Here is a 23090-nt window from a genome sequence, read left to right on the forward strand (position 1 = left end):
TTACAGAGATAGGGAGCGTTGTAGGGGCTGGAGGAGGTTACAGAGTTTGGGAGGGGTGTAGAGGCTGGAGGAGGTTACAGAGATAGGGAGTGTTGCAGTGGCTGGAGGAGTTTACAGAGATAGGGAGGGTTGTAGGGGTTGGAGGAGTTTACAGAGATAGGCAGGGGTGTAGGGGGTGGAGGAGTTTACTGAGATAGGGAGGTGTGTAGGGGCTGGAGGATGTAACAAAGATAGGGAGGGGTGTAGAGGCTGGAGGAGGTTACAGTGATAGGGAGGGTTGTAGGTGCTGGAGGAGGTTACAGAGATAGGGGGTTGTAGGAGTTGGAGGAGGTTACATAGATAGGAAGTTTTGTTGGTGCTGGAGGGGGTTACAGATATAGGGAGGGGTGTAGGGGCTGGAGGAAGTTACAGAGATAGGGATGGTTATAGGGGCTGGAGGAAGTTACAGAGATAGGGAGTGGTGTAGGGGCTGGAGGAAGTTTGAGAGATAGGGAGGTTTGTAGCCGCTGGACGAGTTTACAAGTTAGGGAGGGGTGTAGGGGCTGGAGGAGGTTACAGAGATAGGGAGGGGTGTATGTGCTGGAGGAAATTACAGAGATATGGATGGTTGTAGGTGCAGGAGGAAGTTACAGAGATAGGGAGGGGTGTAGTCTCTGGAGGGTGTTACAGAGATAGGGAGGTGTGTAGGGACTGGAGGAGGTTACAGAGATAGGCAGGGGACTAGGGGCTGGAGGAGATTACATAGATAGGGAGGGGTGTAGAGGCTGGAGGAGGTTACAGTGATAGGGAGAGTTGTAGGGACTGGAGGAGGTTACAGAGATAGGGAGGGTTGTAGGAGTTGGAGGAGGTTACAGAGATAGGGAGGGTTGTAAGGGCTGGAGGGGGTTACAGCGATAGGGAGGGGTGTAGGGGCTGGAGGATTTTACAGAGATAGGGAGGGTTGTAGGGGCTGGAGGAGGTTACAGAGATAGGGGGGTTGTAGGAGTTGGAGGAGTTTACAGAGATAGGGAGTGTTGTAGGTGCTGGAGGGGGTTACAGAGATAGGGAGGGGTGTAGGTGCTGTTGGAGGTTACAGTAATAGGGAGTAGTGTAGGGGCAGGAGGAAGTTTGAGAGACAGGGAGGGTTGTAGGAGCTGGAGGAGGTTACAGAGTTAGGGAGGGGTGTATGGGCTGGAGGAAATTATAGTGTTTGGGAGGGGTGTAGGGGCTGGAGGAGGTTACAGAGATAGGGAGGAGTGTAGGGTTTAATGAGGCTACAGAGATAGGAAGGGGTGTAGGGCCGGAGGAGGTTACAGAGATAGCGAGGAGTGTAGGTGCTGGAGGAGGTTACAGAGATAGGGAGGGGTGTAGGTGCTGGAGGAGGTTACAGAGATAGGGAGGGTTGTAGGTGCTGGAGGAGGTTACAGAGATAGGGAGGGCAGTAGGGGCTGGAGGAGGTTACAGAGATAGGGAGGGGTGTAGGGGATGGAGGAGGTTACAGAGACAGGGAGGGCTGTAGGGACTGGAGGAGGATACAGAGATAGGGAGGGGTGTAAGGGCAGAAGGAGGTTACAGATTTAGGGAGGGGTGTAGTTGCTGGAGGAGGTTACAAAGATAGGTATGGTTGTAGGTGCTGGAGTAAGTTACAGAGATAGGGAGGGTTGTAGTTTCTGGAAGAGTTTACAGAGATAGGGAGGAGTGTAGGGATTAAGGAGGCTACAGAGAAGGAAGGGGTGTAGGGGTGGAGGAGGTTACAGACTTAGGAAGGGGTGCAGGGGCTAGTGGACGTTACAGGGAAAGGGAAGGTTGAAGGAGCTGGAGGAGGTTACAGTGATAGGGAGGTGTGTAGGAGCTGGAGGAGGTTACAGAGATAGGGAGGGGTGTAGGGGCTGGAGGAGGTTACAGTGATAGGGAGGGTTGTAGGCGCTGGAGGAGATTACAGTGATAGGGAGTTGTGTAGGGGCTGGGGGAGGTTACAGAGATAGGGAGGGGTGTAGGAGCTGGAGGAGGTTACAGAGATAGGGAGGTGTGTAGGGGCTGGAGGAGGTTACAGAGATAAGGAGGGTTGTAGGGACTGGAGGAGGTTACAATGATAGGGTGGTGTGTAGCGGCTGGAGGAGTTTTCAGAGATAGAAAGGGTTGTAGGGGCTGGAGGAGGTTACCGAGGTAGCGAGGGTTGTAGGGGCTGGAGGAGATTACAGAGATAGGGAGGGTTGTAGGGGCTGGAGGAGTTTATAGAGATAGGGACGGTTTTAGGTGCTGGAGGAGCTTACAGAGATAGGGAGGGGTGTAGGCGCTGGAGGAGGTTACAGTGTAAGGGAGGTGTGTAGGGGCTGGGGGAGGTTACAGAGACAGGGAGGGCTGTAGGGACTGGAGGAGGTTACAGAGATAGGGAGGGGTGTAGGGGAGGAAGGAGTTTACAGATTTAGGGAGGGGTGCAGTTGCTGGAGGAGGTTAAAAAGATAGGTATGCTTGTACGTGCTGGAGGAAGTTATAGAGAGAGGGAGGGTTGTAGTTTCTGGAAGAGTTTACAGAGATAGGGAGGAGTGTAGGGATTAAGGAGGCTACAGAGATAGGAAGGGGTGTAGGGGTGGAGGAGGTTACAGACTTAGGAAGGGGTGTAGGGGCTAGTGGACGTTACAGGGAAAGGGAAGGTTGAAGGAGCTGGAGGAGGTTACAGTGATAGGGAGGGGTGTAGGCGCTGGAGGAGGTTACAGTGATAGGGAGGGGTGTAGGTGCTGGAGGAGGTTACAGAGATAGGGAGGGGTTTAGGAGCTGGAGGAGGTTACAGAGATAGGGAGGTGTGTAGGGGCTGGAGGAGGTTACAGAGATAGGGAGGGTTGTATGGGCTGGAGGAGGTTACAATGATAGGGAGGTGTGTAGGGGCTGGAGGAGGTTTCAGAGATAGGAAGGTTTGTAGGGGCTGGAGGAGGTTACCGAGATAGCAAGGGTTGTAGGGGCTGGAGGAGATTACAGAGATAGGGAGGGTTGTAGGGGCTGGAGGAGTTTATAGAGATAGGGAGGGTTTTAGGTGCTGGAGGAGGTTACAGAGAGCGGGAGGGGTTTGGGGGCTGGAGGAGTTACAGAGATAGGGAGGGCTGTAGGGGATGGAGGAGGTTACAGAGATAGGGAGGGTTGTAGGGGTTGGAGGAGGTTACAGATATAGGGAAGGGTGTATGGGCTGGAGGAGGTTACAGAGATAGGGAGGGGTGTAGGGGCAAGAGGAGGTTACAGAGATAGGAAGGGGCGTAGGGGCTGGAGAAGTTTACAGAGTTAGGGAGGGGTGTAGGGGCTGGAGTAGGTTACAGAGATAGGGAGGGGAGTAGGGGATGGAGGATATTACAGAGATAGGGAGGGGTGTAGAGGCTGGAGGAGGTTACAGAGATAGGGAGGGTTGTAGGGGTTGGAGGAGTTTAGAGAGATAGGGAGGGGTGTAGGGGGTGGAGGAGTTTACAGAGATAGGGAGGTGTGTAGGGGCTGGAGGAGGTAACAGAGATAGGGAGCGGTGCAGAGGCTGGAGGAGGTTACAGTGATAGGGAGGGTTGTAGGGGTTGGAGGAGTTTACAGAGATAGGCAGGGTTGTAGGGGGTGGAGAATTTTACTGAGATAGGGAGATGTGTATGGGCTGGAGGAGGTAACAGAGATAGGGAGGGGTGTAGAGGCTGGAGGAGGTTACAGTGATAGGGAGGGGTGTAGGGGCTGGAGGAGGTTACGGAGATAGGGATGCGTGTAGGTGCTGGAGGAGGTTTCAGAGAAAGGGAGGGTTGTATGGGCTGGAGGAGGTTACATTGATAGGGAGGTTTGTAGGGGTTGGAGGAGTTTTCTGAGATAGGGAGGCTTGTAGGGGTTGGAGCAGCTAACAGAGATAAGGAGGGGTGTAGGGGTAGGAGGAGGTTACAGAGATAGGGAGGGGTGTAGGGGCTGGAGGAGGTTACAGAGATATGGAGGGGCGTAGGGGCTGGAGGAGGTTTCAGAGATAGGGAGGGGTGTAGGGGCTGGAGGAGGTTACAGAGTTAGGGAGGGGTGTAGGGGCTGGAGGAGGTTACAGAGATAGGGAGGGGTGTAGGGGTTGCAGGAGGTTACAGAGATAGGGAGGGGTGTAGCTGCTGTAGGAGGATACAGAGATAGGGAAGTGAATAGGGGCTGGAGGATTTAACAGAGATAGGGAGCGTTGTAGGGGCTGGAGGAGGTTACAGAGTTTGGGAGGGGTGTAGAGGCTGGAGGAGGTTACAGAGATAGGGAGTGTTGCCGTGGCTGGAGGAGTTTACAGAGATAGGGAGGGTTGTAGGGGTTGGAGGAGTTTACAGAGATAGGCAGGGCTGTAGGGGGTGGAGGAGTTTACTGAGATAGGGAGGTGTGTAGGGGCTGGAGGAGGTAACAGAGATAGGGAGGGGTGTAGAGGCTGGAGGAGGTTACAGTGATAGGGAGGTTTGTAGGGGCTGGAGGAGGTTACAGAGATAGGGGGGTTGTAGGAGTTGGAGGAGGTTACAGAGATAGGAAGTGTTGTAGGTGCTGGAGGGGGATACAGAGATTGGGAGGGGTGTAGGGGCTGGAGGAAGTTACAGAGATAGGGAGGGTTGTAGGCGCTGGAGGAGGTTACAGAGTTAGGGAGGGGTGTAGGGGCTGGAGGAGGTTACAGAGATAGGGAGGGGTGTATGGGCTGGTGGAAATTACAGAGATAGGGATGGTTGTAGGTGCAGGAGGAAGTTACAGCGATAGGGAGGGGTGTAGAGGCTGGAGGATGGTTACAGAGATAGGGAGTGTGGTAGGGGCTGGCGGAAGTAACAGAGACTGGGAGGGTTGTAGGTTCTGGAAGAGTTTACAGAGATAGGGAGGAGTGTAGGGATTAAGGAGGCTACAGAGATAGGAAGGGGTGTAGGGGTGGAGGAGGTTACAGAGTTAGGGAGGGGTGTAGGTGCTGGAGGAGGTTACAGAGATAGGGAGGGGTGTAGGGTCTGGACGGGTTTTACAGAGAAATGGAGGGGTGTAGGCGCTGGAGGAGGTTTCAGAGGTAGGGAAGGGTCTATGGGCTGGAGTGGGTTATAGGGATAGGGAAGGGTGTAGGGGTTGCAAGAGATTACAGAGATAGGGAGGGTTTTAGTGTCTGGAGGGTGATACAGAGATAGGGAGGTGTGTAGGGGCTGAAGGAGGTTACAAAAATTGGGAGGGCTGTAGGGGCTGGATGAGGTTACAGAGATAGGGAGGGGCGTAGGGGCTGGAGGAGGTTACAGAGTTAGGGAGGGGTGTAGTGGCTGGAGGAGGTTGCAGAGTTAGGGAGGGGTTTAGGGGTTGCAGGAGGTTACAGAGATAGGGAGGGGTGTAGGGGCTGGAGTAGGATACAGAGATAGGGAAGTGAGTAGGGGCTGGAGGATTTAACAGAGATAGGGAGCGTTGTAGGGGCTGGAGGAGGTTACAGAGATTGGGAGGGGTGTAGAGGCTGGAGGAGTTTACAGAGATAGGGAGGTGTGTAGGGGCTGGAGGAGGTTACAAAAATTGGGATGGCTGTAGGGTCTGGAGGAGGTTACAGAGAAGGAGGGGTGGAGGGGTGTAGGGGCTGGAGGTGGTTACAGAATAGGGAGGGGTGTAGGGTCTGAGGAGGTTATAGAGATAAGGAGGGGTGTAGGGACTGGAGAAGGTTACAGAGATAGGGACGGTTGTAGGGGCTGGAGGAGGTTACAGAGATGGGGGGGGTGTAGGGACTGTAGGAGGTTACAGAGAAAGGGAGGTGTGTAGGGCTAGTGGAGTTTACCGAGATAGGGAGGGGTGTAGGGGCTGGAGGAGGTTACAGAGATAGGGAGGGGTGTAGGGGCTGGTGTAGTTTACAGAGATAGGGAGGGGAGTAGGGCCTGGAGGATATTAAAGAGATAGGGAGGGTTGTAGGGCCTGGAGGAGGTTACAGAGATTGGGAGGGGTGTAGGGGTTGGAGGAGTTTACAGAGATAGGTAGGTGTGTAGCGGCTGGAGGAAGTAACAGAGATAGGGAGGGGTGTAGGGGGCTGGAGGTGGTAACAGAGATAGGGAGTGTTGCAGTGGCTGGAGGAGTTTGCAGAGATAGGGAAGGTTGTAGGGTTTGGAGGAGTTTACAGAGATAGGCAGGGGACTAGGGGCTGGAGGAGTTTACATAGATAGGGAGGTGTGTATGGGCTGGAGGAGGTAACAGAGATAGGGAGGGGTGTAGGGGCTGGAGGAGGTTACAGTGATAGGGAGGGGTGTAGGGGCTGGAGGAGGTTACAGAGATAGGGAGTTTTGTAGGAGTTGGAGGAGGTTACAGAGATAGGGAGGGTTGTAAGGGCTGGAGGGGGTTACAGAGATAGGGAGGGGTGTAGGGGCTGGAGGATTTTACAGAGATAGGGGGGTTGTAGGAGTTGGAGGAGTTTACAGAGATAGGGAGTGCTGTAGGTGCTGGTGGGGGTTACAGAGATAGGGAGGGGCGTAGGTGCTGGTGGAGGTTACAGAGATAGGGAGTGGTGTAGGGGCAGGAGGAAGTTTGAGAGATAGGGAGGGTTGTAGGCGCTGGAGGAGGTTACAGAGTTAGGGAGGGGTGTATGGGCTGGAGGAAATTATAGAGTTTGGGAGGGGTGTAGGGGCTGGAGGAGGTTACAGAGATAGCGAGGAGTGTAGGTGCTGGAGGAGGTTACAGAGATAGGGAGGGGTGTAGGTGCTGGAGGATGTTACAGAGATAGGGAGGGTTGTGGGCGCTGGAGGAGGTTACAGAGATAGGGAGGGCAGTAGGGGCTGGAGGAGGTTACAGAGATAGGGAGGGGTGTAGGGGATGGAGGAGGTTACAGAGACAGGGAGGGCTGTAGGGACTGGAGGAGGATACAGAGATAGGGAGGGGTGTAAGGGCGGAAGGAGGTTACAGATTTAGGGAGGTGTGTAGTTGCTGGAGTAGGTTACAAAGATAGGTATAGTTGTAGGTGCTGGAGTAAGTTACAGAGATAGGGAGGGTTGAAGTTTCTGGAAGAGTTTACAGAGATAGGGAGGAGTGTAGGGATTAAGGAGGCTACAGAGATAGGAAGGGGTGTAGGGGTGGAGGAGGTTACAGACTTAGGAAGGGGTGCAGGGGCTAGTGGACGTTACAGGGAAAGGGAAGGTTGAAGGAGCTGGAGGAGGTTACAGTGATAGGGAGGTGTGTAGGAGCTGGAGGAGTTTACAGAGATAGGGAGGGGTGTAGGCGCTGGAGGAGGTTACAGTGATAGGGAGGTGTGTAGGGGCTGGGGGAGGTTACAGAGATAGGGAGGGGTGTAGGAGCTGGAGGAGGTTACAGAGATAGGGAGGTGTGTAGGGGCTGGAGGAGGTTACAGAGATAAGGAGGGTTGTAGGGGATGGAGGAGGTTACAATGATAGGGAGGTGTGTAGCGGCTGGAGGAGTTTTCAGAGATAGAAAGGGTTGTAGGGGCTGGAGGAGGTTACCGAGGTAGCGAGGGTTGTAGGGGCTGGAGGAGATTACAGAGATAGGGAGGGTTGTAGGGGCTGGAGGAGTTTATAGAGATAGGGAGGGTTTTAGGTGCTGGAGGAGCTTACAGAGATAGGGAGGGGTGTAGGCGCTGGAGGAGGTTACAGTGTAAGGGAGGTGTGTAGGGGCTGGGGGAGGTTACAGAGACAGGGAGGGCTGTAGGGACTGGAGGAGGTTACAGAGATAGGGAGGGGTGTAGGGGAGGAAGGAGGTTACAGATTTAGGGAGGGGTGCAGTTGCTGGAGGAGGTTAAAAAGATAGGTATGCTTGTACGTGCTGGAGGAAGTTATAGAGAGAGGGAGGGTTGTAGTTTCTGGAAGAGTTTACAGAGATAGGGAGGAGTGTAGGGATTAAGGAGGCTACAGAGATAGGAAGGGGTGTAGGGGTGGAGGAGGTTACAGACTTAGGAAGGGGTGTAGGGGCTAGTGGACGTTACAGGGAAAGGGAAGGTTGAAGGAGCTGGAGGAGGTTACAGTGATAGGGAGGTGTGTAGGAGCTGGAGGAGGTTACAGAGATAGGGAGGGGTGTAGGCGCTGGAGGAGGTTACAGTGATAGGGAGGTGTGTAGGGGCTGGGGGAGGTTACAGAGATAGGGAGGGGTGTAGGTGCTGGAGGAGGTTACAGAGATAGGGAGGTGTGTAGGGGCTGGAGGAGGTTACAGAGATAGGGAGGGTTGTAGGGGCTGGAGGAGGTTACAATGATAGGGAGGTGTGTAGGGGCTGGAGGAGGTTTCAGAGATAGGAAGGTTTGTAGGGGCTGGAGGAGGTTACCGAGATAGCAAGGGTTGTAGTGGCTGGAGGAGATTACAGAGATAGGGAGGGTTGTAGGGGATGGAGGAGGTTACAGAGAGCGGGAGGCGTTTGGGGGCTGGAGGAGTTACAGAGATAGGGAGGGCTGTAAGGGATGGAGGAGGTTACAGAGATAGGGGGGGTTGTAGGGGTTGGAGGAGGTTACAGATATAGGGAAGGGTGTATGGGCTGGAGGAGGTTACAGAGATAGGGAGGGGTGTAGGGGCAAGAGGAGGTTACAGAGATAGGAAGGGGCGTAGGGGCTGGAGAAGTTTATAGAGTTAGGGAGGGGTGTAGGGGCTGGAGTAGGTTACAGAGATTGGGAGGGGTGTAGAGGCTGGAGGAGGTTACAGAGATAGGGAGGGTTGTAGGGGTTGGAGGAGTTTAGAGAGATAGGGAGGGGTGTAGGGGGTGGAGGAGTTTACAGAGATAGGGAGGTGTGTAGGGGCTGGAGGAGGTAACAGAGATAGGGAGCGGTGCAGAGGCTGGAGGAGGTTACAGTGATAGGGAGGGGTGTAGGGGCTGGAGGAGATTACAGAGATAGGGAGTGTTGCCGTGGCTGGAGGAGTTTACAGAGATAGGGAGTGTTGTAGGGGTTGGAGGAGTTTACAGAGATAGGCAGGGTTGTAGGGGGTGGAGAATTTTACTGAGATAGGGAGATGTTTATGGGCTGGAGGAGGTAACAGAGATAGGGAGGGGTGTAGAGGCTGGAGGAGGTTACAGTGATAGGGAGGGGTGTAGGGGCTGGAGGAGGTTACGGAGATAGGGAGGCGTGTAGGTGCTGGAGGAGGTTTCAGAGAAAGGGAGGGTTGTATGGGCTGGAGGAGGTTACATTGATAGGGAAGTTTATAGGGGTTGGAGGAGTTTTCTGAGATAGGGAGTCTTGTATGGGTTGGAGCAGCTAACAGAGATAGGGAGGGGTGTAGGGGTAGGAGCAGGTTACAGAGATAGGGAGGGGTGTATGGGCTGGAGGAGGTTACAGAGATAGGGAGGGGCGTAGGGGCTGGAGGAGGTTTCAGAGATAGGGAGGGGTGTAGGGGCTGGAGGAGGTTACAGAGATAGGGAGGGGCGTAGGGGCTGGAGGAGGTTACAGAGATAGGGAGGGGTGTAGGGGTTGCAGGAGGTTACAGAGATAGGGAGGGGTGTAGCTGCTGGAGGAGGATACAGAGATAGGGAAGTGAATAGGGGCTGGAGGATTTAACAGAGATAGGGAGCGTTGTAGGGGCTGGAGGAGGTTACAGAGTTTGGGAGGGGTGTAGAGGCTGGAGGAGGTTACAGAGATAGGGAGTGTTGCCGTGGCTGGAGGAGTTTACAGAGATAGGGAGGGTTGTAGAGGTTGGAGGAGCTTACAGAGATAGGCAGGGCTGTAGGGGGTGGAGGATTTTACTGAGATAGGGAGGTGTGTAGGGGCTGGAGGAGGTAACAGAGATAGGGAGGGGTGTAGAGGCTGGAGGAGGTTACAGTGATAGGGAGGGTTGTAGGGGCTGGAGGAGGTTACAGAGATAGGGGGGTTGTAGGAGTTGGAGGAGGTTACAGAGATAGGAAGTGTTGTAGGTGCTGGAGGGGGATACAGAGATAGGGAGGGGTGTAGGGGCCGGAGGAAGTTACAGAGATAGGGAGGGTTGTAGGCGCTGGAGGAGGTTACAGAGTTAGGGAGGGGTGTATGGGCTAGTGGAAATTACAGAGATAGGGATGGTTGTAGGTGCAGGAGGAAGTTACAGCGATAGGGAGGGGTGTAGAGGCTGGAGGAGGGTTACAGAGATAGGGAGTGTGGTAGGGGCTGGCGGAACTAACAGAGACTGGGAGGGTTGTAGGTTCTGGAAGAGTTTACAGAGATAGGGAGGAGTGTAGGGATTAAGGAGGCTACAGAGATAGGAAGGGGTGTAGGGGTGGAGGAGGTTACAGAGTTAGGGAGGGGTGTAGGTGCTGGAGGAGGTTACAGAGATAGGGAGGGGTGTAGGGTCTGGACGGGTTTTACAGAGAAATGGAGGGGTGTAGGCGCTGGAGGAGGTTTCAGAGGTAGGGAAGGGTCTATGGGCTGGAGTGGGTTATAGGGATAGGGAAGGGTGTAGGGGTTGCAAGAGATTACAGAGAAGGGAGGGTTTTAGTGTCTGGAGGGTGATACAGAGATAGGGAGTTGTGTAGGGGCTGAAGGAGGTTACAAAAATTGGGAGGGCTGTAGGGGCTGGATGAGGTTACAGAGATAGGGAGGGGCGTAGGGGCTGGAGGAGGTTACAGAGTTAGGGAGGGGTGTAGTGGCTGGAGGAGGTTACAGAGTTAGGGAGGGGTGTAGGGGTTGCAGGAGGTTACAGAGATAGGGAGGGGTGTAGGGGCTGGAGTATGATACAGAAATAGGAAAGTGAGTAGGGGCTGGAGGATTTAACAGAGATAGGGAGCGTTGTAGGGACTGGAGAAGGTTACAGAGATAGGGACGGTTGTAGGGGCTGGAGGAGGTTACAGAGATGGGGGGGGTGTAGGGACTGTAGGAGGTTACAGAGAAAGGGAGGTGTGTAGGGCTGGTGGAGTTTACCGAGATAGGGAGGGGTGTAGGGGCTGGAGGAGGTTACAGAGATAGGGAGGGGTGTAGGGGCTGGTGTAGTTTACAGAGATAGGGAGGGGAGTAGGGCCTGGAGGATATTAAAGAGATAGGGAGGGTTGTAGGGCCTGGAGGAGGTTACAGAGATTGGGAGGGGTGTAGGGGTTGGAGGAGTTTACAGAGATAGGTAGGTGTGTAGCGGCTGGAGGAAGTAACAGAGATAGGGAGGGGTGTAGGGGACTGGAGGTGGTAACAGAGATAGGGAGTGTTGCAGTGGCTGGAGGAGTTTGCAGAGATAGGGAAGGTTGTAGGGTTTGGAGGAGTTTACAGAGATAGGCAGGGGACTAGGGGCTGGAGGAGTTTACATAGATAGGGAGGTGTGTATGGGCTGGAGGAGGTAACAGAGATAGGGAGGGGTGTAGAGGCTGGAGGAGGTTACAGTGATAGGGAGGGGTGTAGGGGCTGGAGGAGGTTACAGAGATAGGGAGTGTTGTAGGAGTTGGAGGAGGTTACAGAGATAGGGACGGTTGTAAGGGCTGGAGGGGGTTACAGAGATAGGGAGGGGTGTAGGGGCTGGAGGATTTTACAGAGATAGGGAGGGTTGTAGGGGCTGGAGGAGGTTACAGAGATAGGGGGGTTGTAGGAGTTGGAGGAGTTTACAGAGATAGGGAGTGTTGTAGGTGCTGGAGGGGGTTACAGAGATAGGGAGGGGCGTAGGTGCTGGTGGAGGTTAAAGAGATAGGGAGTGGTGTAGGGGCAGGAGGAAGTTTGAGAGATAGGGAGGGTTGTAGGCGCTGGAGGAGGTTACAGAGTTAGGGAGGGGTGTATGGGCTGGAGGAAATTATAGAGTTATGGATGGGTGTAGGGGCTGGAGGAGGTTACAGAGATAGGGAGGAGTGTAGGGTTTAAGGAGGCTACAGAGATAGGAAGGGGTGTAGGGCCGGAGGAGGTTACAGAGATAGCGAGGAGTGTAGGTGCTGGAGGAGGTTACAGAGATAGGGAGGGGTGTAGGTGCTGGAGGAGGTTACAGAGATAGGGAGGGTTGTGGGCGCTGGAGGAGGTTACAGAGATAGGGAGGGCAGTAGGGGCTGGAGGAGGTTACAGAGATAGGGAGGGGTGTAGGTGCTGGAGGAGGTTACAGAGATAGGGAGGTGTGTAGGGGCTGGAGGAGGTTACAGAGATAGGGAGGGTTGTAGGGGCTGGAGGAGGTTACAATGATAGGGAGGTGTGTAGGGGCTGGAGGAGGTTTCAGAGATAGGAAGGTTTGTAGGGGCTGGAGGAGGTTACCGAGATAGCAAGGGTTGTAGTGGCTGGAGGAGATTACAGAGATAGGGAGGGTTGTAGGGGATGGAGGAGGTTACAGAGAGCGGGAGGGGTTTGGGGGCTGGAGGAGTTACAGAGATAGGGAGGGCTGTAGGGGATGGAGGAGGTTACAGAGATAGGGAGGGTTGTAAGGGTTGGAGGAGGTTACAGATATAGGGAAGGGTGTATGGGCTGGAGGAGGTTACAGAGATAGGGAGGGGTGTAGGGGCAAGAGGAGGTTACAGAGATAGGAAGGGGCGTAGGGGCTGGAGAAGTTTACAGAGTTAGGGAGGGGTGTAGGGGCTGGAGTAGGTTACAGAGATTGGGAGGGGTGTAGAGGCTGGAGGAGGTTACAGAGATAGGGAGGGTTGTAGGGGTTGGAGGAGTTTAGAGAGATAGGGAGGGGTGTAGGGGGTGGAGGAGTTTACAGAGATAGGGAGGTGTGTAGGGGCTGGAGGAGGTAACAGAGATAGGGAGCGGTTCAGAGGCTGGAGGAGGTTACAGTGATAGGGAGGGGTGTAGGGGCTGGAGGAGATTACAGAGATAGGGAGTGTTGCAGTGGCTGGAGGAGTTTACAGAGATAGGGAGTGTTGTAGGGGTTGGAGGAGTTTACAGAGATAGGCAGGGTTGTAGGGGGTGGAGAATTTTACTGAGATAGGGAGATGTTTATGGGCTGGAGGAGGTAACAGAGATAGGGAGGGGTGTAGAGGCTGGAGGAGGTTACAGTGATAGGGAGGGGTGTAGGGGCTGGAGGTGGTTACGGAGATAGGGAGGCGTGTAGGTGCTGGAGGAGGTTTCAGAGAAAGGGAGGGTTGTATGGGCTGGAGGAGGTTACATTGATAGGGAAGTTTGTAGGGGTTGGAGGAATTTTCTGAGATAGGGAGTCTTGTATGGGTTGGAGCAGCTAACAGAGATAGGGAGGGGTGTAGGGGTAGGAGCAGGTTACAGAGATAGGGAGGGGTGTATGGGCTGGAGGAGGTTACAGAGATAGGGAGGGGCGTAGGGGCTGGAGGAGGTTTCAGAGATAGGGAGGGGTGTAGGGGCTGGAGGAGGTTACAGAGATAGGGAGGGGCGTAGGGGCTGGAGGAGGCTACAGAGTTAGGGAGGGGTGTAGGGGCTGGAGGAGGTTACAGAGATAGGGAGGGGTGTAGGGGTTGCAGGAGGTTACAGAGATAGGGAGGGGTGTAGCTGATGGAGGAGGATACAGAGATAGGGAAGTGAATAGGGGCTGGAGGATTTAACAGAGATAGGGAGCGTTGTAGGGGCTGGAGGAGGTTACAGAGTTTGGGAGGGGTGTAGAGGCTGGAGGAGGTTACAGAGATAGGGAGTGTTGCCGTGGCTGGAGGAGTTTACAGAGATAGGGAGGGTTGTAGGGGTTGGAGGAGTTTACAGAGATAGGCAGGGCTGTAGGGGGTGGAGGAGTTTACTGAGATAGGGAGGTGTGTAGGGGCTGGAGGAGGTAACAGAGATAGGGAGGGGTGTAGAGGCTGGAGGAGGTTACAGAGATAGGGGGGTTGTAGGAGTTGGAGGAGGTTACAGAGATAGGAAGTGTTGTAGGTGCTGGAGGGGGATACAGAGATAGGGAGGGGTGTAGGGGCCGGAGGAAGTTACAGAGATAGGGAGGGTTGTAGGCGCTGGAGGAGGTTACAGAGTTAGGGAGGGGTGTATGGGCTGGTGGAAATTACAGAGATAGGGATGGTTGTAGGTGCAGGAGGAAGTTACAGCGATAGGGAGGGGTGTAGAGGCTGGAGGAGGGTTACAGAGATAGGGAGTGTGGTAGGGGCTGGCGGAAGTAACAGAGACTGGGAGGGTTGTAGGTTCTGGAAGAGTTTACAGAGATAGGGAGGGGTGTAGGGATTAAGGAGGCTACAGAGATAGGAAGGGGTGTAGGGGTGGAGGAGGTTACAGAGTTAGGGAGGGGTGTAGGTGCTGGAGGAGGTTACAGAGATAGGGAGGGGTGTAGGGTCTGGACGGGTTTTACAGAGAAATGGAGGGGTGTAGGCGCTGGAGGAGGTTTCAGAGGTAGGGAAGGGTCTATGGGCTGGAGTGGGTTATAGGGATAGGGAAGGGTGTAGGGGTTGCAAGAGATTACAGAGATAGGGAGGGTTTTAGTGTCTGGAGGGTGATACAGAGATAGGGAGGTGTGTAGGGGTTGCAGGAGGTTACAAAAATTGGGAGGGCTGCAGGGGCTGGATGAGGTTACAGAGATAGGGAGGGGCATAGGGGCTGGAGGAGGTTACAGAGTTAGGGAGGGGTGTAGTGGCTGGAGGAGGTTACAGAGATAGGGAGGGGTGTAGGGGCTGGAGTATGATACAGAGATAGGGAAGTGAGTAGGGGCTGGAGGATTTAACAGAGATAGGGAGCGTTGTAGGGGCTGGAGGAGGTTACAGAGATTGGGAGTGGTGTAGAGTCTGGAGGAGTTTACAGAGATAGGGAGGTGTGTAGGGGCTGGAGGAGGTTACAAAAATTGGGATGGCTGTAGGGTCTGGAGGAGGTTACAGAGATAAGGAGGGGTGGAGGGGTGTAGGGGCTGGAGTTGGTTACAGAATAGGGAGGGGTGTAGGGTCTGAGGAGGTTATAGAGATAAGGAGGGGTGTAGGGACTGGAGAAGGTTACAGAGATAGGGACGGTTGTAGGGGCTGGAGGAGGTTACAGAGATGGGGGGGGTGTAGGGACTGTAGGAGGTTACAGAGAAAGGGAGGTGTGTAGGGCTGGTGGAGTTTACCGAGATAGGGAGGGGTGTAGGGGCTGGAGGAGGTTACAGAGATAGGGAGGGGTGTAGGGGCTGGTGTAGTTTACAGAGATAGGGAAGGGAGTAGGGCCTGGAGGATATTAAAGAGATAGGGAGGGTTGTAGGGCCTGGAGGAGGTTACAGAGATTGGGAGGGGTGTAGGGGTTGGAGGAGTTTGCAGAGATAGGTAGGTGTGTAGCGGCTGGAGGAAGTAACAGAGATAGGGAGGGGTGTAGGGGGCTGGAGGTGGTAACAGAGATAGGGAGTGTTGCAGTGGCTGGAGGAGTTTGCAGAGATAGGGAAGGTTGTAGGGTTTGGAGGAGTTTACAGAGATAGGCAGGGGACTAGGGGCTGGAGGAGTTTACATAGATAGGGAGGTGTGTATGGGCTGGAGGAGGTAACAGAGATAGGGAGGGGTGTAGAGGCTGGAGGAGGTTACAGTGATAGGGAGGGGTGTAGGGGCTGGAGGAGGTTACAGAGATAGGGAGTGTTGTAGGAGTTGGAGGAGGTTACAGAGATAGGGAGGGTTGTAAGGGCTGGAGGGGGTTACAGAGATAGGGAGGGGTGTAGGGGCTGGAGGAAGTTACAGAGATAGGGATGGTTGTAGGGGCTGAAGGAGGTTACAGAGATAGAGAGGGGTGTAGGGGCTGGAGGAAGTTACAGAGATAGGGAGGGGTGTAGGGGCTGGAGAAGGTTACAGAGATAGGGAGGGGTGTAGGGGCTGTGGGAAGTTACAGAGATAGGGAGGTTTGTAGGTTCTGGAAGAGTTTACAGAGATAGGGAGGAGTGTAGGGATTAAGGAGGCTACAGAGATAGGGAGGTGTGTAGGGGCTGGAGGAGGTTACAGAGATAGCGAGGGTTGTAGGGGCTGGGGGAGGTTACAGAGAAAGGGAGGGGTGTAGGGGCTGGAGGAAGTTACAGCGATAGGGAGGGGTGTAGGGGCTGGAGGAGGTTACAGAGATAGGGAGGTGTGTAGGGGCTGGAGGAGGTTACAGAGATAGCGAGGGTTGTAGGGGCTGGGGGAGGTTACAGTGAAAGGGAGGGGTGTAGGGGCTGGAGGAAGTTACAGAGATAGGGAGGGGTGTAGGGGCTGGAGGAGGTTACAGCGATAGGGAGGGGTGTGGGGGCTGGAGGATTTTACAGAGATAGGGAGGGTTGTAGGGGCTGGAGGAGTTTATAGAGATAGGGAGGGTTTTAGGTGCTGGAGGAGGTTACAGAGATAGGGAGGGGTTTGGGGGCTGGAGGCGTTACAGAGATATGGAGGGCTGTAGGGGCTGGAGGAGGTTACAGAGATAGGGAGGGTTGCAGGGGTTGGAGGAGGTTACAGATATAGGGAAGGGTGTATGGGCTGGAGGAGGTGACAGAGATAGGGAGGGGAGTAGGGGCTGGAGGATATTACAGAGATAGGGAAGATTGTAGGGGCTGGACGAGGTTACAGTGATTGGGAGGGGTGTAGTGGCTGGAGGAGGTTACAGAGATTGGGAGGGGTGTAGAGGCTGGAGGAGGTTACAGAGATAGGGAGGATTGTAGGGGTTTAAGGAGTTTAGAGAGATATGGAGGGGTGTAGGGAGTGGAGGAGTTTACAGAGATAGGGAGGTGTGTAGGGGCTGGAGGAGGTAACAGAGATAGGGAGGGGTGTAGAGGCTGGAGGAGGTTACAGTGATAGGGAGGGGTGTAGGGGCTGGAGGAGGTTACAGAGATAGGGAGTGTTGAAGTGGCTGGAGGATTTTACGGAGATAGGGAGGGTTGTAGGCGTTGGAGGAGTTTACAGAGATAGGCAGCGTTGTAGGGCATGGAGGAGTTTACTGAGATAGGCAGATGTGTAGGGGCTAGAGGAGGTAACAGAGATAGGGAGGGGTGTAGAGGCTGGAGGAGGTTACAGAGATAGGGAGGTGTGTAGGGGCTGGAGGAGGTAACAGAGATAGGGAGGGGTGTAGAGGCTGGAGGAGGTTACAGTAATAGGGAGGGGTGTAGGGGCTGGAGGAGGTTACAGAGATAGGGAGGGGTGTAGGGGTTGCAGGAGGTTACAGAGATAGGGAGGGGTGTAGGGGCTGCAGTAGGATACAGAGATAGGGAAGTGAGTAGGGGCTGGAGGAATTATCAGAGATAGGGAGCGTTGTAGGGGCTGGAGGAGGTAACAGAGATAGGGAGGGGTGTAGAGGCTGGAGGAGGTTACAGTGATAAGGAGGGTTGTAGGGGCTGGAGGAGGTTACAGAGATAGGGGGGTTGTAGGAGTTGGAGGAATTAACAGAGATAGGGAGTGTTGTAGGTGTTGGAGGGGGTTACAGAAATAGGGAGGGGTGTAGGGGCTGGAGGAAGTTACAGAGATAGGGATGGTTATAGGGGCTGGAGGAAGTTACAGAGATAGGGAGTGGTGTAGGGGCTGGAGGAAGTTTGAGAGATAGGGAGGGTTTTAGGCGCTGGAGGAGGTTACAGAGTTAGGGAGGGGTGTAGCGGCTGGAGGAGGTTACAGAGATAGGGAGGGGTGTATGGGCTGGAGGAAATTACAGAGATAGGGATGGTTGTAGGTGCAGGAGGAAGTTACAGCGATAGGGAGTGGTGTAGGTGCAGGAGGAAGTTACAGCGATACGGAGGGGTGTAGAGGCTGGAGGAGGGTTACAGAGATAGGGACTGTGGTAGGGGCTGGGGGAAGTAACAGAGATAGGGAGGGTTGTAGGTTCTGGAAGAGTTTACAGAGATAGGGAGGAGTGTAGGGATTAAGGAGGCTACAGAGATAGGAAGGGGTGTAGGGGTGGAGGAGGTTACAGAGTTAGGGAGGGGTGTAGGTGCTGGAGGAGGTTACAGAGATAGGGTGTGGTGTAGGGTCTGGACGGGGTTTACAGTGAAATGGAGGGGTGTAGGCGCTGGAGGAGGTTTCAGAGGTAGGGAAGGCTGTATGGGCTGGAGGGGGTTACAGGGATAGGGATGGGTGTAGGGGCTGCAGGAGATTACAGAGATAGGGAGAGGTGTAGTGTCTGGAGGGTGTTACAGAGATAGGGAGGTGTGTAGGGGTTGCAGGAGGTTTCAAAAATTGGGAGGGCTGTAGGGGCTGGATGAGGTTACAGAGATAGGGAGGGGCGTAGGGGCTGAAGGAGGTTACAGAGTTAGGGAGGGTTGTAGGGGCTGGAGGAGGTTACAGAGATAGGGAGGGGTGTAGGGGTTGCAGGAGGTTACAGAGATAGGGAGGGGTGTAGGGGCTGGAGTAGCTTACAGAGATAGGGAGCGTTGTAGGGGCTGGAGGAGGTTACAGAGATTGGGAGGGGTGTAGAGGCTGGAGGAGTTTACAGAGATAGGGAGGGGTGTAGGGTCTGAGGAGGTTACAGAGATAAGGAGGGGTGTAGGGACTGGAGAAGGTTACAGAGATAGGGAGGGTTGTAGGGGCTGGAGGAGGTTACAGAGATGGGGGGGTGTAGGGACTGCAGGAGGTTACAGAGATAGGGAGGTGTGTAGGGCTGGAAAATGTTATAGAGTTGGGAGTGTTGTAGGGGCTGGAGGAGGTTACATAGATAGGGAGGGGTGTAGGGGCTGGTGTAGTTTACAGAGATAGGGAGGGGAGTAGGGCCTGGAGGATATTAAAGAGATAGGGAGGGTTGTAGGGGCTGGAGGAGGTTACAGAGATTGGGAGGGGTGTAGGGTTTGGACGAGTTTACAGAGATAGGGAGTTGTGTAGGGGCTGGAGGAGGTAACAGAGATAGGGAGGGGTGTAGGGGGCTGGAGGAGGTAACAGAGATAGGGAGTGTTGCAGTGGCTGGAGGAGTTTGCAGAGATAGGGAAGGTTGTAGGGTTTGGAGGAGTTTACAGAGATAGGCAGGGAAGTAGGGGCTGGAGGAATTTACATAGATAGTGAGTTGTGTAGGGGCTGGAGGAGGTAACAGATTTAGGGAGGGATGTAGAGGCTGGAGGAGGTTACAGTGATAGGGAGGGGTGTAGGGGCTGGAGGAGTTTACAGAGATAGGGAGGGTTGTAGGATTTGGAGGAGGTTACAGAGATAGGGAGGGTTGTAAGGGCTGGAGGGGGTTACAGAGATAGGGAGGGGGGTAGGGGCTGGAGGAAGTTACAGAGATAGGGATGGTTGTAGGGGCTGAAGGAGGTTACAGAGATAGGGAGGGGTGTAGGGGCTGGAGGAAGTTACAGAGATAGGGAGGGGTGTAGGGGCTGGAGGAGGTTACAGAGATTGGGAGGGGTGTAGGGGCTTGAGGAAGTTACAGAAATAGGGAGGTTTGTAGGTTCTGGAAGACTTTACAGAGATAGGGAGGAGTGTAGGGATTAAGGAGCCTACAGAGATAGGGAGTTGTGTAGGGGCTGGAGGAGGTTACAGAGATAGCGAGGGTTGTAGGGGCTGGGGGAGGTTACAGAGATAGGGAGGGGTGTAGGGGCTGGAGGAGGTTACAGAGAAAGCGAGGGGTGTAGGTGCTGGAGGAGGTTAAAGCGATAGGGAGGGGTGTGGGGGCTGGAGGATTTTACAGAGATAGGCAGGGGTGTAGGGAGTGGAGGAGTTTACTGAGATAGGGAGGTGTGTAGGGGCTGGAGGAGGTAACAGAGATAGGGAGGGGTGTAGAGGCTGGAGGAGGTTACAGTGTAAGGATGGGTTGTAGGGGCTGGAGGAGGTTACAGAGATAGGGGGGTTGTAGGAGTTGGAGGAGGTAACAGAGATAGGGAGTGTTGTAGGTGCTGGATGGGGTTACAGAGATAGGGAGGGGTGTAGGGGCTGGAGGAAGTTACAGAGATAGGGATGGTTATAGGGGCTGGAGGAAGTTACAGAGATAGGGAGTGGTGTAGGGGCTGGAGGAAGTTTGAGAGATAGGGAGGGTTGTAGGCGATGGAGGAGGTTACAGAGTTAGGGAGGGGTGTAGGGGCTGGAGGAGGTTACAGAGATAGGGAGGGGTGTATGGGCTGGAGGAAATTACAGAGATAGGGATGGTCGTAGGTGCAGGAGGAATTTACAGCGATAGGGAGGGGTGTAGAGGCTGGAGGAGGGTTACAGAGATAGGGAGTGTGGTACGGGCTGGTGGAAGTAACAGAGACTGGGAGGGTTGTAGGTTCTGGAAGAGTTTACAGAGATAGGGAGGAGTGTAGGGATTAAGGAGGCTACAGAGATAGGAAGTGGTGTAGGGGTGGAGGAGGTTAGAGAGTTAGGGAGGGGTGTAGTTGCTGGAGGAGGTTACAGAGATAGGGAGGGTTGTAGGGCCTGAAGGAGGTTACAGAGATTGGGAGGGGTGTAGGGGTTGGAGGAGTTTACAGAGATAGGGAGGTGTGTAGGGGCTGGAGGAGGTAACAGAGATAGGGAGGGGTGTAGGGGGCTGGAGGAGGTAACAGAGATAGGGAGTGTTGCAGTGGCTGGAGGAGTTTGCAGAGATAGGGAAGGTTGTAGGGTTTGGAAGAGTTTACAGAGATAGGCAGGGGACTAGGGGCTGGAGGAGTATACATAGATAGGGAGGTGTGTATGGGCTGGAGGAGGTAACAGAGATAGGGAGGGATGTAGAGGCTGGAGGAGGTTACAGTGATAGGGAGGGGTGTAGGGGCTGGAGGAGGTTACAGAGATAGGGAGGGTTTTAGGAGTTGGAGGAGGTTACAGAGATAGGGAGGGTTGTAAGGGCTGGAGGGGGTTACAGAGATAGGGAGGGGTGTAGGGGCTGGAGGAAGTTACAGAGATAGGGATGGTTGTAGGAGCTGGAGGAGGTTACAGAGATAGGGAGGGGTGTAGGGGCTGGAGGAAGTTACAGAGATAGGGAGGGGTGTAGGGTCTGGAGGAGGTTACAGAGATTGGGAGGGGTCTAGGGGCTGGGGGAACTTACAGAGATAGGGAGGTTTGTAGGTTCTGGAAGAGTTTACAGAGATAGGGAGGAGTGTAGGGATTAAGGAGGCTACAGAGATAGGGAGGTGTGTAGGGGCTGGAGGAGGTTACAGAGATAGCGAGGGTTGTAGGGGCTTGGGGAGGTTACAGAGATAGGGAGGGGTGTAGGGGCTGGAGGAGGTTACAGAGAAAGGGAGGGGTGTAGTTGCTGGAGGAGGTTACAGCGATAAGGACGGGTGTGAGGGCTGGAGGATTTTACAGAGATAGGGAGCGTTGCAGGGGCTGGAGGAGGTTACAGAGATTGGGAGGGGTGTAGAGGCTGGAGGTGTTTACAGAGATAGGGAGGGTTGTAGGGGTTGGAGGAGTTTACAGAGATAGGCAGGGGTGTAGTCGGTGGAGGAGCTAACTGAAATAGGGAGGTGTGTAGGGGCTGGAGGAGGTAACAGAGATAGGGAGGGTTGCAGAGGCTGGAGGAGGTTACAGTGATTGGGAGGGTTGTAGGGGCTGGAGGTGGTTACAGAGATAGGGGGGTTGTAGGAGTTGGAGGAGGTTACCGAGATAGGCAGTGTTGTAGGTGCTGGATGGGGTTACAGAGATAGGGAGGGGTGTAGGAGCTGGAGGAATTTACAGAGATAGGGATGGTTATAGGGGCTTGAGGAAGTTTGAGAGATAGGGATGGTTGTAGTCGCTGGAGGAGGTTACAGAGTTAGGGAGGGGTGTAGGGGTTGCAGGAGCTTACAGAGATAGGGAGGTGTGTAGGGGCTGGAGAAGGATACAGACATAGGGAAGTGAGTAGGGGCTGGAGGATTTAACAGAGATAGGGAGCGTTGTAGGGGCTGGAGGATGTTACAGAGATTGGGAGGGGTGTAGAGGCTGGAGGAGTTTACAGAGATAGGGAGGTGTGTAGGGGCTGGAGGAGGTTACAAAAATTGGGAGGGCTGTAGGGTCTGCAGGAGGTTACAGAGATAAGGAGTGGTGGAGGGGTGTAGGGGCTGGAGGTGGTTACAGAATAGGGAGGGGTGTAGGGTCTGAGGATGTTACAGAGATAAGGAAGGGTGTAGGGACTGGAGAAGGTTACAGAGATAGGGAGGGTTGTAGGGGCTGGTGTAGTTTACAGAGATAGGGAGGGGAGTAGGGCCTGGAGGATATTAAAGAGATAGGGAGGGTTGTATGGCCTGGAGGATGTAACAGAGATAGGGAGGGGCGTAGGGGGCTGGAGGAGGTAACAGAGATAGGGAGTGTTGCAGTGGCTGGAGGAGTTTGCAGAGATAGGGAAGGTTGTAGGGTTTGGAGGAGTTTACAGAGATAGGCAGGGGACTAGGGGCTGGAGGAGTTTACATAGATAGGGAGGTTTGTAGAGGCTGGAGGAGGTAACAGAGATAGGGAGGGGTGTATGGGCTGGAGGAAATTACAGAGATAGGGATGGTCGTAGGTGCAGGAGGAAGTTACAGCGATAGGGAGGGGTGTAGAGGCTGGAGGAGGGTTACAGAGATAGGGAGTGTGGTAGGGGCTGGGGGAAGTAACAGAGACTGGGAGGGTTGTAGGTTCTGGAAGAGTTTACAGAGATAGGGAGGAGTGTAGGGATTAAGGAGGCTACAGAGATAGGAAGGGGTGTAGGGGTGGAGGAGGTTACAGAGTTAGGGAGGGGTGTAGGTGCTGGAGGAGGTTACAGAGATAGGGAGGGTTGTAGGGCCTGGAGGAGGTTACAGAGATTGGGAGGGGTGTAGGGGTTTTGGAGGAGTTTACAGAGATAGGGAGGTGTGTAGGTGCTGGTGGAGGTAACTGAGATAGGGAGGGGTGTAGGGGGCTGGAGGAGGTAACAGAGATAGGGAGTGTTGCAGTGGCTGGAGGAGTTTGCAGAGATAGGGAAGCTTGTAGGGTTTGGAGGAGTTTACAGAGATAGGAAGGGGACTAGGGTCTGGAGGAGTTTACATAGATAGGGAGGTGTGTAGGGGCTGGAGGAGGTAACAGAGATAGGGAGAGATGTAGAGGCTGGAGGAGGTTACAGTGATAGGGAGGGGTGTAGGGGCTGGAGGAGGTTACAGAGATAGGGAGGGTTGTAGGAGTTGGAGGAGGTTACAGAGATAGGGAGGGTTGTAAGGGCTGGAGAGGGTTACAGATATAGGGCGGGGTGTAGGGTCTGGAGGAAGTTACAGAGATAGGGATGGTTGTAGGGGCTGGAGGAGGTGACAGAGATAGGGAGGGGTGTAGGGGCTGGAGGAGGTTACAGAGATAGGGAGGGGTGTAGGGGCTGGGGGAAGTTACAGAGATAGGGATGTTTGTAGGTTCTGGAAGAGTTTACCGAGATAGGGATGAGTGTAGGGATTAAGGAGGCTACAGAGATAGGGAGGTGTGTAGGGGCTGGAGGAGGTTACAGAGATAGGGAGGGGTGTAGGGGTTGGAGGAGGTTACAGAGAAAGGGAGGGGTGTAATTGCTGGAGGAGGTTACAGCGATAGGGAGGGGTGTGCGGGCTGGAGGATTTTACAGAGATAGGGAGCGTTGTAG

This window comes from Carcharodon carcharias (assembly GCF_017639515.1).
Source record: "Carcharodon carcharias isolate sCarCar2 chromosome 27 unlocalized genomic scaffold, sCarCar2.pri SUPER_27_unloc_13, whole genome shotgun sequence".
In the NCBI taxonomy this organism is placed as follows: Eukaryota; Metazoa; Chordata; class Chondrichthyes; order Lamniformes; family Lamnidae; genus Carcharodon; species Carcharodon carcharias.